Source organism: Lathamus discolor, chromosome 4, assembly GCF_037157495.1.
Source record: "Lathamus discolor isolate bLatDis1 chromosome 4, bLatDis1.hap1, whole genome shotgun sequence".
Lineage (NCBI taxonomy): Eukaryota > Metazoa > Chordata > Aves > Psittaciformes > Psittacidae > Lathamus > Lathamus discolor.
This window is the reverse complement of record NC_088887.1, coordinates 12,372,164-12,389,251: the sequence shown is the minus strand read 5'-3', so window position 1 is coordinate 12,389,251 and position 17,088 is coordinate 12,372,164. Positions and strand designations below refer to the sequence as shown.

The window sequence follows — 17,088 nt, the reverse complement described above, 5'->3', positions numbered from 1 at the left end:
ATCAGATCAACTTCCTCTTCTCTTTCTCAAACACAGTTTCTAGCTGCTGTAACTTGACAGTTCATCTACATACTTCTCTTCCTGCATAGATTAAAATATTTCTATTTTAATATATTTTAAATTCCATTAAGAGATCCATTTAAGATGGTAGTGATTGTGGTTTTCTTCTTCATCTTCTCTTATTTAAATAGTGTACTGTGAGAGAAAATACTTTTATCGAGTTCTTTTCTGGCTCCCAGCTTACAAGCTGAGAATTTAGTTACACCCAGACTTCAATAAATGCTTCTCTCCAAAATAAGAACTCAGATCTGACTCTAAACACTATTACAGTTCAGCAGACTTACTAATTTCACACCTGGAGACAACTGATGGGATAACTGTCTCCATGGCAAAAAGCTCCATCAGCTACATAAGCTACAACGAAAGTTTACTGAGCAGACAGGATCACGAAGCAGAATTAGCTTCCAAACTGAAATTAAGTGAACTTAAAAACCTCACAGCTTTGCCTTAGAAAACAGATACTGCAACTTGTATGATAAGGCTGAAGAACAGCTAGTGTTGACTTTAATGGAAAAGAACAGAGGAAATGTGCTGTTAGCCAAAGGAAAAGTGAACTGTGTCATATGTAGGTTTTAATATTTAATGAATCTATATGGCTGCAATCCATTATGTGACAATTTAATTATATGACAAAAAAGTTTGATAAATAATATTGTGGTAGGACATCTAATTCATTATTTAACAAAAAAATCAATACTTTCATAAATCATATTTCTACACACACACATATTCACACACACACAAGGTTTTTCAAGTAGGCAAAAATCCAGACTCCACAGGCCATTTATTCTCTGGTCAGGACAAGTTCCAGTTGAAGTTTAATCAGGCCTAGATGGGAATAAATTCAGAACAGAAATGGTTGTTGTTAGGTGTTTTTCCCCTGATAGCTTCCTGAAACTGTCGTACAACTAGAAGGGCTACCTACTGTATTTAACGGACAAAGATGAAATGCCAAATTTCACTATTCTTACTCACACAAATCTGCTATTTGAGTCAATGGGATCACTGGGGCGAGTAGAATGAAAGCAAATAAATGTTTTCAGGATTAGTGCTCCAGTTTAGAGACATTGTTACAATCAGTAATAGGCAACAAAGGAAGTTCTTCTGAGTAATGAACCATGGTAATGCTTGACAGTAAAGGACTGCTTTTTTTTCTCTACAAACCATTCAGACAAAAGCAGTGTACAGGGGAGTCACCCCTGTGGCATATCAAACTTTTGAAAAGAGAAAACAAAGAGAATGAGGAGCAGAAGAGAGACACCAGCCACATGGCAAGGGAGAAGGAGATGCACCATGGAGTGCAATGAAGTCCAAAGTCGTGCATTCAGGAACGAAGTGTAGATGGAAAGGAGTGAAGAGAGCTTGTGGAAGAACATCAGGGATCAGGCACATGGAGAAGGGCAGGCAATCAGCAGCTTTCCAGGATCACTCTCTATGGCTCACACAATTAATTTATTAAGACTGTGTAGAACAAACACCTCTCCACCAACTACTCAAAGTCTCTCCATGCTTCCATATGTCTTGTGCTGATACCTGTTGTTTTGTCATACAGTTCCTCACATTTTGCAACTCCAGCCCATCTGGCATGATTCAAGGCCACAATGTTTTCAAGTTATGCAAAATAGTCCTAATGCGATTTGGCAAAATGATAGCCTTAGCATCTAGGCCCAGTTCTGCTAGGCAGCTCTACCTGCAGGCCATGTTGGATACCAACAATTCACATCAGTGCTGCCTTAGTACTGTGAGGATTTTGAATGACTACAGCAGGGGTTACTGCTGCCTTGGTAAGGATATCAGTCTGGCTCAGTGGCTGAAGTATCCATATCTCCTGCACTGGGAACTACAAAGGAGGTGTCCTATACTATGGAATGGAATAATTTTCCTCTAGCTTGGGGTCACTTTAAAAGTAAGTTCTGCTGTTGTTACAGTGTATAAAGGGTATAAAGTGTATAAAAGAATTTGATAAGGTTTTCCCTTTTTTAGTGGATTACAAACAGAAAACACTTTCTTATATATACTTAGGTTGATGTGTTTTAGTGTTTTTAATGAAAACACTTATATTTGGAAATACCAAAACACTTCAAGTTTATGTAATTTATTTCCTGAATCCTTTTTTTAAATTGTTTTCAAAATCTTTATGTCTAAATTATTTTTTCTTTTTAACTTTCTTTTTAACCTATTTTTAAACTGGATAATACATTTTTCAGTTTTCTCTTGAATTCTCTTTTACAGCTTAAATGTTTTAAATAACAGAATAAAGAAATCATTGGAGGTTTATTGAAGTGAGACACTTCACTCAATACAATTTTGACTTTTAATAATCAGTGCTTTACTTCTGTTTGTAAACAGTTTTCTTTGATTATTTCTTTGTTTATTCATTACCTAGTCTTGATCAACTAAATTGCATGGCTCCTAGTATCTGGCTGCATCTCTAGAATTTAATTAGAAAAACAAAAATCAACTGGAAACAAAGGCTGTATGAGAGTTTGCCATTGCAAATGTATCTGAAGTCCATAATTGAAAAGTTTTAATCTCTTTTCCATTAACATATGTAATCTCTTTTCCATTAAAAAAAAAGATGTAGGAAAGCTGCATCTACTTGTAAACAACTTGTCCTGTGTGCACAGTACGCCAATACGGGTATAGTTGTGTTGCATCTCCAATCTCATAAACAATATAAGATGTTATACACATTAGCAAAAGGTTAAAGTACACTGAAGTCTAAAACTAAGATGTAAAGTATGGATTTGCTGTATTTGTGTAAATTTAGAAAGAATAATTTTGAATCTCATATTGGGGAGAATATTGTATGAAGTCACACATCACGTTTGTAACATCCCTAGAGGTGTACTGTATCATGTATGTAAATAGATATTCTTCAATAACATATTTCACACTGGTAGAACCCATTTCCTTTTGCACCTTATCTTGCTCAAAGTAAACAAACACCCTAACACTCTTGTGCATATGTACTATGACATTAAAAATTAAATTAATTAGCACCTGGAAAATTATGAAATCCCACCCTAGAACAATGGCACAGCTACACTGCATTGTTTAAGAAGGACAGCACTGGCTTTCCTGTGATCCACGTGTTAGTGGCTGATAAAGCAAGAGGAAGGATAATGATTGTCATCAGACTGCTTGGCTGAACAGTGAAAGGCATTACTAAAAGCATCAGACTTTTTTGTTAGGGTAGGAGCATGAAAGTATTTTGAACCATACATCACCTGAAAGGAAAAGACAAGGCCAATAGGAGTGTTTTCCCTTGCACCTCCAGTACTGTTCACATAAGCTGCATATCAGAGAGAATAAATTGGTAAGTGACCCTGGCAGCACAGATTTTACAGGAAAAAAGAACAAAGGGCAAAACATTAAATTCACTGTCAGATCTTTCAGGAAGTGAAAAGGCAAATTCAAATTCAGAAGTCTCCTTCCCAGTGAACTAATTGATCTGACCACATAAGCTTCACCAGTCAATCAATATTCTCAACACAAAAAATATTTACTGAATTGAGCATGCTGAGCTACTAGAGCATTGTATTTACTTATTTCTGGAGATGAGTTGAGCTTGGCACAAGTTACAATCCCACTGATATGCATAAAGATCCAAATCACAAAGGCTTAATTATGATTCCTATGAAAATCACAGGTGATGTGAGTCAACAGGGTGTGCCCAGAATTCTGTTAAGTGAAGGCTAACTGTCCCCTGAGTAGTATACAACCCATCATAATAGTATGGATGATCTGTGAAGAAAAGAGTTACTTTAAGAAATGTTACGTGAAGATTAGCTGTTGCTCCTAATCAGGAATGTACACTTGGCTGGGTTTGTCTACTGGACTTGCTGATCTGTGCATACATATTGATCAGTCTGGGTGTAGGTAAGCAAGATTTACTCTATGCAAGGGGTACGACTGGGGCCCTACCTTTCCTTCAGATTTCAATAATATGAGGTAATTTTGCATTAAACTAAATACCAAAATAGCCAGAGGTCATTAGTGTCTGATGAAGATTGGTATCAAAAGGACATTGGCCAACATGGCAACTAGAAATCTAATAGCAAAGTCCCTCTGAAGTACTTGAATGGTTCTTCACTAATCAATCTCCACAACTTCAGGAATGAGCTACTGACTGCAAAAATGCTAAGTATGTATGTGTTTCTGTGGTGGTCTGTAAAGTACTAATCTCTTTCAAAAGAGGCTTAATTGTCTGAGACAGAATCTGGGTATACAGCATAAGAGAAAACAATGTGTCCATGCATGGGAAGGCAACCAAGTCCAGAGTCCCGAAGCTCAACGCCAGTAAAGTGTTGAGCACGCATTTCTCCACCTGTGATACCATAGATGATTGCAAAATACAGCAGTTTCTTTTAACCATTATTTCTGGATGTTGCATTTAAATGACCTAATCCCATTACTATATTTATTACTCATTTCCATAGAAATACAAATTTTCAGTCTTAAAATTGATTTTTGTATTGTAACTTTTTGCTTTTTACTTAGAACATTTGAAAATCTTTCCCCTGCTAGTCGAAAGATATTCACCATAAACCTTGGCTGCCTGCTCCTGCACAGAGAGATAATGCAGGACTTTTAACATGAAGAAGCTGGTCAATTGGAGACCAACTATTCCAGGTACTCTATCAGCATTGTAACTGGTTAAGAAACGGTTTTGTGGAAAACATTCAATTTGTATGCTTAGCATGTGAATATTAATTTATATTCTGAATGGACAGTCTGGGTGCATTTCATTATTTCCTAGGCTAAATATTTATTGTGCTTAATTTGGCTAAGAGGCATATTTGGAAAATTCGGTTTCTATTTATCAGCTTTTGAAAACAATCTGTGGTCATAAATACACTGCAAATTTAACAAGACAAAACCTCGGTTCTGTGTCTGTAAGATGGCACTAAGACGCACTATCCCTCATTAAAAAAAAATTAAACAGAGACAATATGCTTCAAAGACAGGTATTGGAAAAACTGAGATGTATTTAAATGTACTGCTGTCTCCATTGTCATTATGGTAATGAGGAACATATCAGTACCCGACGCAAAAAAAAAAAGCCTTCAACAGCTACATATCAATGCTGTTCAAAGGCAGTAATGCAAAACTGTATCTCATGTTTCATAACTCATTTAGGATTGGTCCTCAGAAATCCTGTATCATAGACATAGTAATAAAATTATATAGGACTTATTTCTGTTTCTTTTTTAAGGACTGGGGATATAGATCTACTTTCCTACAGTTAATACTTTATTATCTCATCTATTACTTGTCCCTTAGTTTCTTGCTCTTAATTCTTCAACTTGCTTTGCCATAAGGAATAGATAGGAAATAACATATGGAAATATTATTTGTGTCACAAAAATTTAGTAATAATGAAATAAAATCTAAAACTAATAAAAATGTTGCTTCTGATGATTAGGCATTTTATTTTGGTAATTTCTTTTAGACTGTTACAGGAGGATTAGAAATGGTGGAAGCAACAGTGCTTCAATTAACTACAATGAGATTGCAAAGGACACTAGATATTTCATTTGGGATTTAAGTCTTCTATGTGCACCTGAGAAGCTGACCGATATGAAGGCCTTTCACGAAAATTACTGTATGTCTCAAAGTTCTAAATTATTCATATGAAGAAATGAAATGATCAACAAAACCACTGGATAATTAATGAAGTTGTCATCTTGACAAGACTAATAATAAGCTTCTTCTCAATAAATCATCAGTGATTCCTGTGCTATAATCACAAAAGCAATTCTACTTTATGTTTACAAGCTAGTGAATAGAAATATCAAAACTTAAAAGCAGTTGGTTGAGTTTTGCCAATAGTTCAATGATTTTACATGATTACACACAATTGGTTACTAACTCAGTACATAGTTGCTATGGATGTGAACTTACAAGACAAAAACTGTCATGGTTCAATTTAGATGGAAAATATATTTTCCTGATAATATTTTTAAGGAAATATACTAAGAAGAAGAAGCAGCAGCACTAATAAAATGCCTATACCTGCTAAATCTAGTACCACAGTAATGGGTGAAATTGTCAGTGGACTATTTATTCTTTAATTAAACTTTTTGTTGGTTTAATCATACCGTATCACAATAATAATGCTGCACTGGATAGACGAAGACAAAGCATGTTAGAACAAGGCTACAAGAAGTCAGATGTTACAACAGACACGTCAGATCTCATCTATATCACTTCATTCTATGCTGTTCTTCTTCACCATTCCTTGGTAAACTGCTCTTTGTTCACATTCAACCAACAATAGGAGTTACCCATACATACAGGGAGCAGTACATATTTCTCAATCACATACTTTTTTACTGGTCCTGCAGGGTAATAACCATGCCAGCATAGCTGCCTTCCCCCTTCTGTGACTCCAGACCGCCTGGCTGAGGCTGATGGAACACCTCATTCTTGCAGAAGCAGGAGGCAGTCTGAGTCCTGAAAAGCTGTGCTTTGGGGTTGGCAGCAGTTTGTTGGGCTCAGCATGCCCTTGCTGGTTTGACTGCCCTGTAGCCACACTGTGCCTCTTGGGAAACTCTAATAGAGCCGCAGCTCAGAGCAGCTCTGACACTGGAGGGCAAAGAAACTTCCAACTTCAGGTGCACAGAGCTGACTCATTCTTGCCAATATCCACATATCACCCTCTTAATTTCAGTGGAGTGACAACACTGAAACAATGCAGTGGTGGAATGAGCTCTGTGCCTTTAAACAATAAACGAAAATAATTAAGAAATGGTCCCTATACTCTGTTAGTTGACTGTTGGGTACACACTTTCACACAAATCTGAAAAACATAAACCCTCTAGGCTTTCTATTCTGGTATTTCCATTTTGGCAATGGAGACATTTGTTGTTACAGATAGAAAGGTTTGGAGATGAGAAACAGCATATTCCAAACATTTCCCAAGAAAAACCCTAAAACTTTGCAACCTTTTCTTTAAAGATAGCTCGTTAAAAATGCAGCTTTATGTGTTTCTGATTGACGAAAGTCATGCCAAGATTTTAACTCCTCACACTAAACCACCTAAGATAAAGTCAGAACTGCAGAACCTATACTGTCACTACAGGCATTCCAGATACTCTCTGTGCTCTCAGGAACATCTGCTACTTTCTTCTGGGTAAAAATAAGTTGTTTGTAACTTGTCTTCTGTCAACCCAGAGGCAGTGATGGTTTTCCATTCCTTTTTCCCTCCTACATGGCACATTTCATGCCTTTTCTAGTCCGTACCAATAGCTGCACCATAGCACACTCACTGTGTGAGCAGTTGCAGACCCCCTTGATCTAAGCGTGATTTATTGATGCTTTGTGCAGCAGAATATGAGGTAGACTTTGTCAAGATTTACACAGAAAATTCATTGCTTGTTACAAGGGAAATCCCTAACCCTACCTCAGTGCTCTTGGAGGCTGAAGGAAAAACAGGTTCCAACCAAGAGTGGCTCTAACTGGGGAGAAGAGTGACAAGAAGGCTGCTGCATACACATAGCAGGATCTGTGCACCAAGTCCCTCACAATGCTTTAAAAATTGGTGTGGGAGCACAGATGCATTTAGCTTCCTACCTGGGAAGTTGCCATGTACAGATTAACAGCTATGATCCCACCACACTAGAAAGAAGTAATGCAGGGAAATTTTGTCGCTGCTTTATGGAGAGGATCTCATTCGTCAGATTATTGGCTCAGTTTCTGCTCTTGTGACTGGATCTGAGGGTTGGGCTTTGAAATCAGCCTATTATCAGCTTCTAAAACAGCATAGATTTTATTTTTGTAAGCGTACAATAAACATGCTGATGGGTACATGCAGGCATGATGCTTATTCTTCTGAAACCTAAATGTGCAAATACATTCTAATGTATTTTAGATAAAAGAATCTTAAGAATATCATTGTGTTGGTCATTCTCTGGGGTATCAGGCCATCTAGTTGCAACTGTGAAACAATAAAAGCACCTCTTGCTTGGACATTTCTTTAAGTTTATTTGCGAAAACATATTCCAAGCATGCACGTTAAGTGTGCTAACTTGGCATTATGCTAGCAAATCTGGTTCCGTATCGTTTAGATCCCAGATTTCACAACATCTTATGCTCCTCTCTTATGAAAAGCCAAAGGCAGTGTTTTCATCAAATGAGAAGGAATGATATGCTGGGAGACAAGACGGTGAAGAATGCATAGGTGCCTGATATTTTTTTTGGAGGTATACGGCAGGGATTTGGATGCGGGTTTGTTTTTTATGAAGTGCAGAGGGCTAACAAACCCAACCACTTCAAGCCTTCTTTCTTTTTTGTATAAAATAATAGTTTCCTGATTGCCATGAGACAGAACTAAAGTGTGAAAATACTGTAGCAGCTGTGGTGGCAACACATGTCATTTCTGTGCATACGCTGAGATTTTTCTCATGAGACTCTTAAACATATGCAGTGAAGCATTCAATACCCACAGTTAATATCTAACAGTAATTCCTGCTTGTGTTTGTGTACTGCACTGGCAATGCCTGGAATAACTGCCAGATTTTACAAATAAAAGTTAGGTATGAAAACATCCTGCTAGGTTTGCTATATCCAAATCAAAATAGAGGGTCTGATTTTGGTTTTATAGTCATTGTTTGGCATTCCTTATGGAGGAAGTAATTAATACAAGCAGGCAGGAGGAGGACTGTCTCATGGGATACACAATCCTTTTGTAACTTGTTTCAATTATTTTTTGCTAGCTATAATTCTCTAGTAAATGCTCCACCTTCTCTTCCTTGTGTTTCTATCAACTAAAAAAAAGGACAAAAGAATGAAATAGAATGACAATTGTATTGTCGGTATGATTGTTAACTTTATGTTGAAAATTTAACCTGCTGTGCGTTAAGTCAATTCCTGCTGGAAAAGGGCAGCTGATAGTAGACATTATTCAACCCTATTCCATTTGTATGTTCTTTCACTGAAACACATGATATTGAGATGGATTATTAAAATCTTACAAAAGCTATAGCTCTCCCTAGACTTGAACTCTGCTTTTGTTCTTCAACTTTCACAGCATTTTAGAAGAAAACCAAACCAGTTGTGACAGAAAGAAATGAAAGCTAAACCGTGTGCTAGAGCTACCCTCTTTTAAACAGGTGAAAAAGAAGATGCTGGGTAACTATGTGGCTCACATGCAGCTCAAGACAGGACACATTTCGACTCTCAAGGACTAACCATATTCCTGAACTCAGGATTTGGTTCTAGTACCACAGCTTTTTAATCACTTTTTAGAAATCTATAGCAACCCCTAAGCTCTGCCAAACAAATTTCTGATTAAAAAAATCTGATCCAGCATTTAAGATGAAAAAACTGTAACCAAAACTCTATCCCTTACATTTATTTTGCTGATTCTATTCAGAGATTTTGCTGTTTACAGCCATATTTCACTCCTGTAACTTAGCTGGTCCCACCACATCCAGAGTTAAACCTGAGCCTGTTATCTACTTAACTTCAGCTGATTTTAAAACAGAAAAGTATCGCTGGCTTTAGTTTATAAATGTCACCATATATTTCAATCTATTTTGCAGATAAGATTAAATCAATTTCACTGCCTTAAATAATTCAATAGTATTCTTCGTATTGTGGGTTGTTTTTTTTTTTAAGAGAATGAAGAACTAGTATTCAAATGGCAGTTATGAGAACCCCCTCTAAAATATTTCTCCTGTACCAAAGAGCAGGCACATAACTGCTAAATCTGAAAAAATAATAAATGTACCGTAATGGGACTGAACTGTTATTTTCCTGATGTAAATTTATAAAAAATCCCATGTAATATAAATGCTTACCTTGTTGAATTGGTGCCAGTCCATTCAAACCATAAAGATACAGACATCTTGATCACACTTCTAGTACCCTCTATAGATATATATATTTCATATGACTGAAAAATAGAGATTTTGATACTAAACACCAAAGTGTGAGATGCTCATGATCCAGAAAACAGTAGTTGTTTTAATAAGCTTCTTTAATATTTGACATTAATCTTACAACTGGGCCTGCACAACAGAATCCCATGCATCTGTTTTGAGAGCCACCAAAATCAGGAAGGCTCTGAGTAAATTGATGTGCAAGAGTGTTCATTGCTGACTGGTTCAGGCTGTAAGACTTGAGCATTCAGTGGTAAAATCACAGTGAATACCATTATTATAGCCACACTTATTTAATAAAAAATGCAGTTTTATTATATAGCTTGTCTGCCAACTATCAGTGAATTGATGTGGGCTACTGAAAACGGAGAGGGAAAACTGAGCTATCTGTGAAAGCCCATTTTAAAAAGCCATAAAAATAATGGGAAAAATTTTGGTTCTGTCTGATAGTTAGAGCTTGAAAAGTCCCCATGGTTTCAGAAGAGCTCCACCAATTTTCATCTGCTACTCACTGATTCCTTAGTATATACAAAACTTGTCATTCACTGCAACAGATGAAACAGTTTTTAAAAGTCGCCACATAATCCAAAGCAAAGACATCTTGCTGAAACCACTAAAAGTGCAATTACTTCTTTACCTTAAGTCTGATCATCTTTAAAAATATAAATGCTATTATTAAACCTTACAATAAGGTTGGATTACTATAACCATACATGTGCCTATAAGGATATTTTCATCTTTTTAATTATTTGTAGGTGAGTCATAATTAGTAAAGGACACTCACTAAAGTTTTGTATTTTACCCATGTGTTTTGGAGGGTTTAGTGGGCAGCTACAGAGTAAGATAATTTTCTTTCTTGGCACTTCAGTCTTGGAAAAACCCTAAAACATTTCAACATGAGGATGCCAAAATAAACAGCACAACCAGAACCAACAGTGGTTTTGTAATCATTCTGTGTATTTTATTGGCATGCTACATTTCTGAAGGGTTTGTGAGGAATGCAACTCAATGACAAATGGAGCTCTGCCTATGAAAAATCAATTATTTTTACTGGATTTTTAAAAGGCATTTCAGGATGGTACCATTGCACATCAATTATGAGACTTGAAACGCACCGGAGCACAGCATTTCCCATTTAGCAAGCCAAGAATCTATCCTACAGACTGTAGAAAAGTATTTCACTGCATATGCAACTACAGTTTTCAGCTGGGAGAAAAAGGATCATTGATCTGATTCACAACCGTCTCCTTGGAATGGTTCCATCCTTCTCGAAAGGTTCTTACTCAAGCCTGCACATCTAGAGCTCACACGAGCTCCCAAATCAGGGTCATAATTCTGCATACACTTGCATAAGTGCTAATTTTCCTGTCAGCAACCTTACTGAAATAATTGATTATTCACAGACAGATTTTCCACTGGCATATACTCTACATGACCCACGTAAGTTTTTGCAGGAACAAGATCAAGGTGTAAATAGTTTGCAGAGGGATACATTTCCTTTTTGACAGAGATTTTAAGATTAAAGATAAGCTGAGTCAACTTAAAAATAGGAGAGCACTAATGAAGGTCAAGCTCTGAAAAACCCAGCCTGAAGTATATATAGGAATTGAAATAAGAAGAAGTCATAGACAGTATTTGATAGTCAATAAAGAATTAGCATTCAGATTCTGCAATTCACTGTCTCCAACTCTTAGATATTGCTGCTATAAATCTTACAAATATGTAAATGCGGCCTTATTTTCTTCATAGGTATTGCACCCTTGGACCTCACATTTTCAAGTCCACTGTAATCACTAAGAGTAGGTATTTACTGAAAGAACAGATTTTCACATTGCCACAAGCCCTTAGAGATTTCAGGAAAATACCAGGTTCTGCAAGACTAGTGACAGAACCACTGGAACCTGGCTTGTGAAGGAAGCTAGCAGAACAAAGTCCAATCCCCTGTTATTTCAGGTGGCTGTATCATAGAATCTCTTTAAAAACAGGATTAATCTCCATCTTAAAACTAATTAACATTTTGCTCCTGTGGCTCCCAGGGGGAGACTCTATCTTCCAGCATCTCATGTCTCTGCCACTTAAACACTTCATTTTCAGCATACACTTATCTGGAGCCATTTTATACATAAGTACTTCCCTAGTGATATTTTACCTTACCTCTTTTCCCATTTTTTTTCCTGTTGTAGCAGTCAGAGAGCAATACTAAATCCTCTTTTTTTTTTTCTTCTATTTTTTCTAAGACAATATCCTTAATTTTCCCCTGTTATAATTTTTGCTATCCCTAGGCACTCTAACAGCTTTAGTCTGCATCTCTCCTACTGGGTGAAGAGGACTGTACATTGTGTTCCAGTAAGAGCCCACAAGTGTCCTGCACAATGGAAGAAATATCTGTCTTTACTACTACGACACCTAGTCACATCCTCGGGTCACATTTCCATTCTCTACAGGGCTACATCACATTTGTAGCTCAAATAACCTGGTGTTTCTCAGAGGAGCCAGAGACATCTCTTCCTCAGATATTTCTCATTACAGATCATGCAGGTCTTTCCATGTAATAACTTTGTCAGTAGCAAATTTTGACAGTACATTTTTATATTTAACACTGAAAATATTAAAATATTAAATAATGCTGATCCTAATTCCTGGAGAAAGCCACTAATGAATGTATGACTCTTCTAATTTACCCATTAATATTTGCAGTTTCTAACTGCTTTATGATTGCTCTACTAAATCCCTCTCTTCTCAAGCTTCACTAATTGTATCAAATGATTTAGGGAATCCAAATAAAGGATGCAAGCATGCGATAGAACTCCATTTTAAAAATCATTATGTACAATACATCCACACAATTTTTCTCATCTTTTCCCCTTACTGTTTTGGATTTCATACTTTGTGATCTACATTTGTTCCAGACCCTTAAGTACATTGAGGTGCAGCCAGCAGGTCTGTTTACTTTCACGTCTCTCCTATTAAGGTCTTGGTTCTTCATGGTTCATCTGCTCACAGAAGTTAATTTCCTTCATTTTTTAAAGTTTGTCTCTCTGAAAATATTTATCCTTCCATTTAGCTTTGGCTATATGAATTAATGACTGCTCAGTTAGATACTACTGTGGCAACAGCCACTGAAAATAAACTATATTCAAAATCAAACCTATAGAACTGATTGCAGTTTAGTGAAGAAATCTCTTGGCTGCCTCTTGCAAGCATAACTTGGTTACCATCACTTTTAATAGTAACAGGATACAATATAATTCAGGGAAGTCAAGATATTGCAGTGACATATTGGAATGAAAGAGCTCCTAATATTTATCTTACTAATAACACTACAAATGATTCATGTCTGTATTCAGATCCATCCTGTGAGAAACGCAAAAACCTTGCGTCTCACTATGCTTTCCCAAAGCAATCTTGATATTATAGAGATTCCCTCTCATTCGTCCTTCCTACTACTCCACAATCAGTAATAATGTTATTTTTACATTTCTTTATTTTTGTCTTCTTTAACTGCACACCAATGCCATTATCTTTATTTTCCCTAAAGATATCACTACCACACAACATGACTGGGACAAATCTGACTTTTTCTGTCATTCAGACCTGAATGGGTCGCTTACAAACACAACTCAGATACACAACAACCCTTAGCTGTTTTTTACAAAAAAAAAAAAAAAAAAAGAAAAAAGAAAAAAAGGAGAAAGTTGCCCCCTAAGCAGCAGAATTAATGAAGCTCCGCTACTTAAAAGATTTTTGTCTTTTACTTTGCCCCCCTTTCTTTACTGCCTGAGGACCAGACACCAACTAAAAAAGTACTGAACCCAGAAGGGCACAAATAAATGAGCAAGACAACCTCCCATACCCAGTACATCCCATTTACACTCAGAGCATAGACATAACAATCCTTGAACACAAAGTCGACCTCACTCTTCTGATCCCATCTGAAATCCTGCATTCTAAGCTCAAGTTTCGTCCTTTTGTTTTTCAGGCTTTGATCAGAACATATTTCTGGTAAGATTTTCTGATTCAGTTTTCCAGAGGAAATAGGCAGAGCACTTCAACTCTCTGTTTTATTTATCCAGCTACTGATCTAATAGATTTAGCACTTTCTTTTAATTTTATCTCTTACACTCATTTTCTCTTCTTGCACCCCAAACTAGATGCAGAGATGATGCAGTCACTGCTGAATTTCTCCTCCTATTCCTTAAATTAAAGCTGCTCTTTTATCAACATCACAGAATTTTGGCAGCAATGCTAAATCTTTAGACATCCATCAGAAATTCTCAGTTTAATCAGAGAGTAAGAGAACTATCTTGTAAGAGAATATTGTGCCATTGGGATTTACAAGTGAGAATTAATTATATTACAAGTTACACTAAATGACATTGGGAGTCCTAAACTTTGTATTTCTACTTTGAAAAAAAATAGTAACACCAAAAGATTACGTTCTTAAAAAGTTTCATGTGAATAAGAAGAAATAGCAAGCTCAGAAATACGTTAGAAGTATATCTTCAGGAGAAAACATATTAGAAGTGACTCTCTCTGAAAGTTACCTTCTGAATGACCTCTGGAGCACATCTGCTACCTAAAGCAGAGTTAAGTAAATGTCATCTAGAAAATGGAACCATTACAGAGGTACATTATACACACAGTGAGACAGATGCATATGAGTTGCTAATACTACACCCCTATTTATAGCTTCAGAGGTGAGAAGATTTCCCATGCAGAGTAAATGTGCCTCATCTTTGCTGAGTGCAGCAAGGACCTCTCCTTTGCTCTATGGACATGGAAATGGCTTCCATAAAGACAGCCTCATTGCTTGCACCAGCTTTTCCCCAACCTTTTCTGGAGCTCCGCAGCTGTGCTAATATGGGTGGCAGAAAGGGGTTCTACTACACATCTTTTGAGGAAGAAAAAGTAAACTGTTTAAGGACTGTCTCATATAAAGATGCTTAAATTTCTAGACCCCAGGGTTTGTGCAAGCGGTGCAAAGTGATACGCTATACTGTGCAGCAAATTTGACCTTAATTTAATCTGCTGTGGAAGAGGAATATGTACCAACTATCGAAGTATGTTATCATATTGAAAGACACAGAGAAATATGAGTACTAAATATTCCTTATAATTGTTCGAAACATAAAAAGCAGTCTGGAAAAATGGAAAGGAAAACTGCAATTTGCTGCTGAAACCTGTCTGTTTGGTATATTTTGAAAATGAGCAGTGGCTCCATAGACCACAGTGCTCCCAAGAGGGAAAACCATAGTCAGGGATAAGTAACTGTATACACGAAGAGATTTGTTTCTCATTTGGACTTGCCATCACATACATTCTATACACTGTGGTATTTGGAGCTGGTATGAAGATCATGTAGCTTGCACGTTTTCAGGCCCTTCCATATGCCAATATATGTTGCAGCATACCTACCACATCCTGATTGTGAATTGTATCTCAGTTCTGACACTCTAAAGGGGAGAGAAAATGTCACATTATATGTAAAGCTGACTGAGGCATCTGTGTTTTAATCTGCTAATCAATTGTCACCATGTGATTCTTGTTAAATACAGAAGGCATTTATTCAGTCCTATTCACTGTTCATATATACTGCAAAGTTGCTATAGTAATGGTGTTACGAATGTTATCCTTGAGTATTCAGGCCATGGTATAAGAGGAAGCCATTTTAAGCTATTGGGTGCAAAGGAATAAAAGCAGAACAGAAAATATCTCAACTGGTGTTTTATTATTGTAAATTAAGATGGAATGTTTTAAAAGGTATCTTTTGGATAGATTTTGCTCTGCTTTCCTGAAAGTAAATTTTAAAATAATACATTTATTACACTCTAGTTCTATTCACATACTTAATTAGAATTCCAATTAAACTGTGCTGTGGAAAACACTGTGGAAAATGCACCCTCTACTGGCTCTTGAAAACATGCTATGGAACAGAAATTTGGAACCTTTCTAAATTTTCTTCTCTGAAAATATGCACATTTAATTCTTAAACTCAACTCCTTATCGAGAAAGAAGACAGAAAATTAATGACTTCACTTATAAAATATGTCCTCTTGTAAAAGAGTAGTTAAAGATATTTTACGTTAGAATTTCTGAAAGGACACATACCAGAAGAAAGTATTTTAAGAGTATAAAGTACACTGTTTTAATGAGGAACAGCATATTGATGCAAAATAACTAACACATATCTTATTATGAATATAGCACAATGAAAATGATCATGAATATGGATTGATAAAAGAAACGTTTCCTGTATCTATGATAGGAAACAAAATTTGCTTTGACACAGTATACCTAAAGATAGGAAGCCAGGATTATATTGTCAAAAGAGAAATCTAAGTGTGTTTGGAGAATATAAATTTGATACCTGAAGTACAGGTGTGACCTTCCTACAATTTCCTTTCTCATATGTTCGGTGCCTACTTGATTTCCACCATAGTACATGCCCCTTGCGAAATCCATAAGCAATGTTCTTATGGAAAGACCTCAAGTATTTCCCTTTCCAGCTGTCACCTTGGCACAGAGGGGACAGGTCTGAACCCTTTGCAATCAAGCAGTGATTCTGCTGAAAGGAGTACTCCAACTCCCATGAGAGTTTTCTTTTTCAAGGAGCCCTGAGGCTTTTCTTAGAGCAACTCCTATTTAACAACTGGTAGCTAAGAAAGGATGCCAAGAGGAATCAGTGAGACATAAGTAACCCCTGCTGATATAAATGGCCATACTGACTTATGTCACTGTAAAGAGCTGTCATGTTATGACTGTTCTCTCTTCAATAGGCTCTGCAGCTTAAGATACTGTCTAATGATGTGTTACCACATAATGGTCTTCATGGAGCTTTCCTTTAATGCTGCGTGTTACTTTATAATGATAATGGTCTTCTTGGAGATACAGACTATAACTTTGATATCACAACCCCACTGAGGAGGGTATACTCAAGACATTACAACTCTTATCCATGACCTCTGTTAGCAGCCTGTTAGTCAGCGGGTAGTCATCAGAAGGCAGAAAGAGCCTACAAATGAAAAAACTAGAGGGCATACGCCTTCCAAAATGATGGGGAAGATACAGAAGATGCATATATATGTATATACATAACAAAACCTATCTTTCCTCAACTATGCTTGCTTGTTCTTCCTCAGAA

The 17,088-nt window shown here is 36.6% G+C and overlaps 1 protein-coding gene and 1 long non-coding RNA gene across 3 annotated transcripts in view; one reads left to right on the top strand and one right to left on the bottom strand.

Moving 5' to 3' along the window:
• ROBO2 (roundabout guidance receptor 2) overlaps positions 1-17,088 on the bottom strand; it is a 1,075,181-nt gene that overhangs the window by 721,908 nt on the left and 336,185 nt on the right. The gene's annotated exons all lie outside the window — the stretch shown is intronic.
• The window catches only part of LOC136012562 (uncharacterized), a 61,051-nt gene that overhangs the window by 12,864 nt on the left and 31,099 nt on the right, over positions 1-17,088 (top strand). For both annotated transcript variants that reach the window (XR_010611813.1, XR_010611814.1), the window contains exon 3: positions 4,564-4,695. This is a non-coding gene — a long non-coding RNA (uncharacterized LOC136012562). The remainder of the gene's footprint in view (positions 1-4,563; positions 4,696-17,088) is intronic.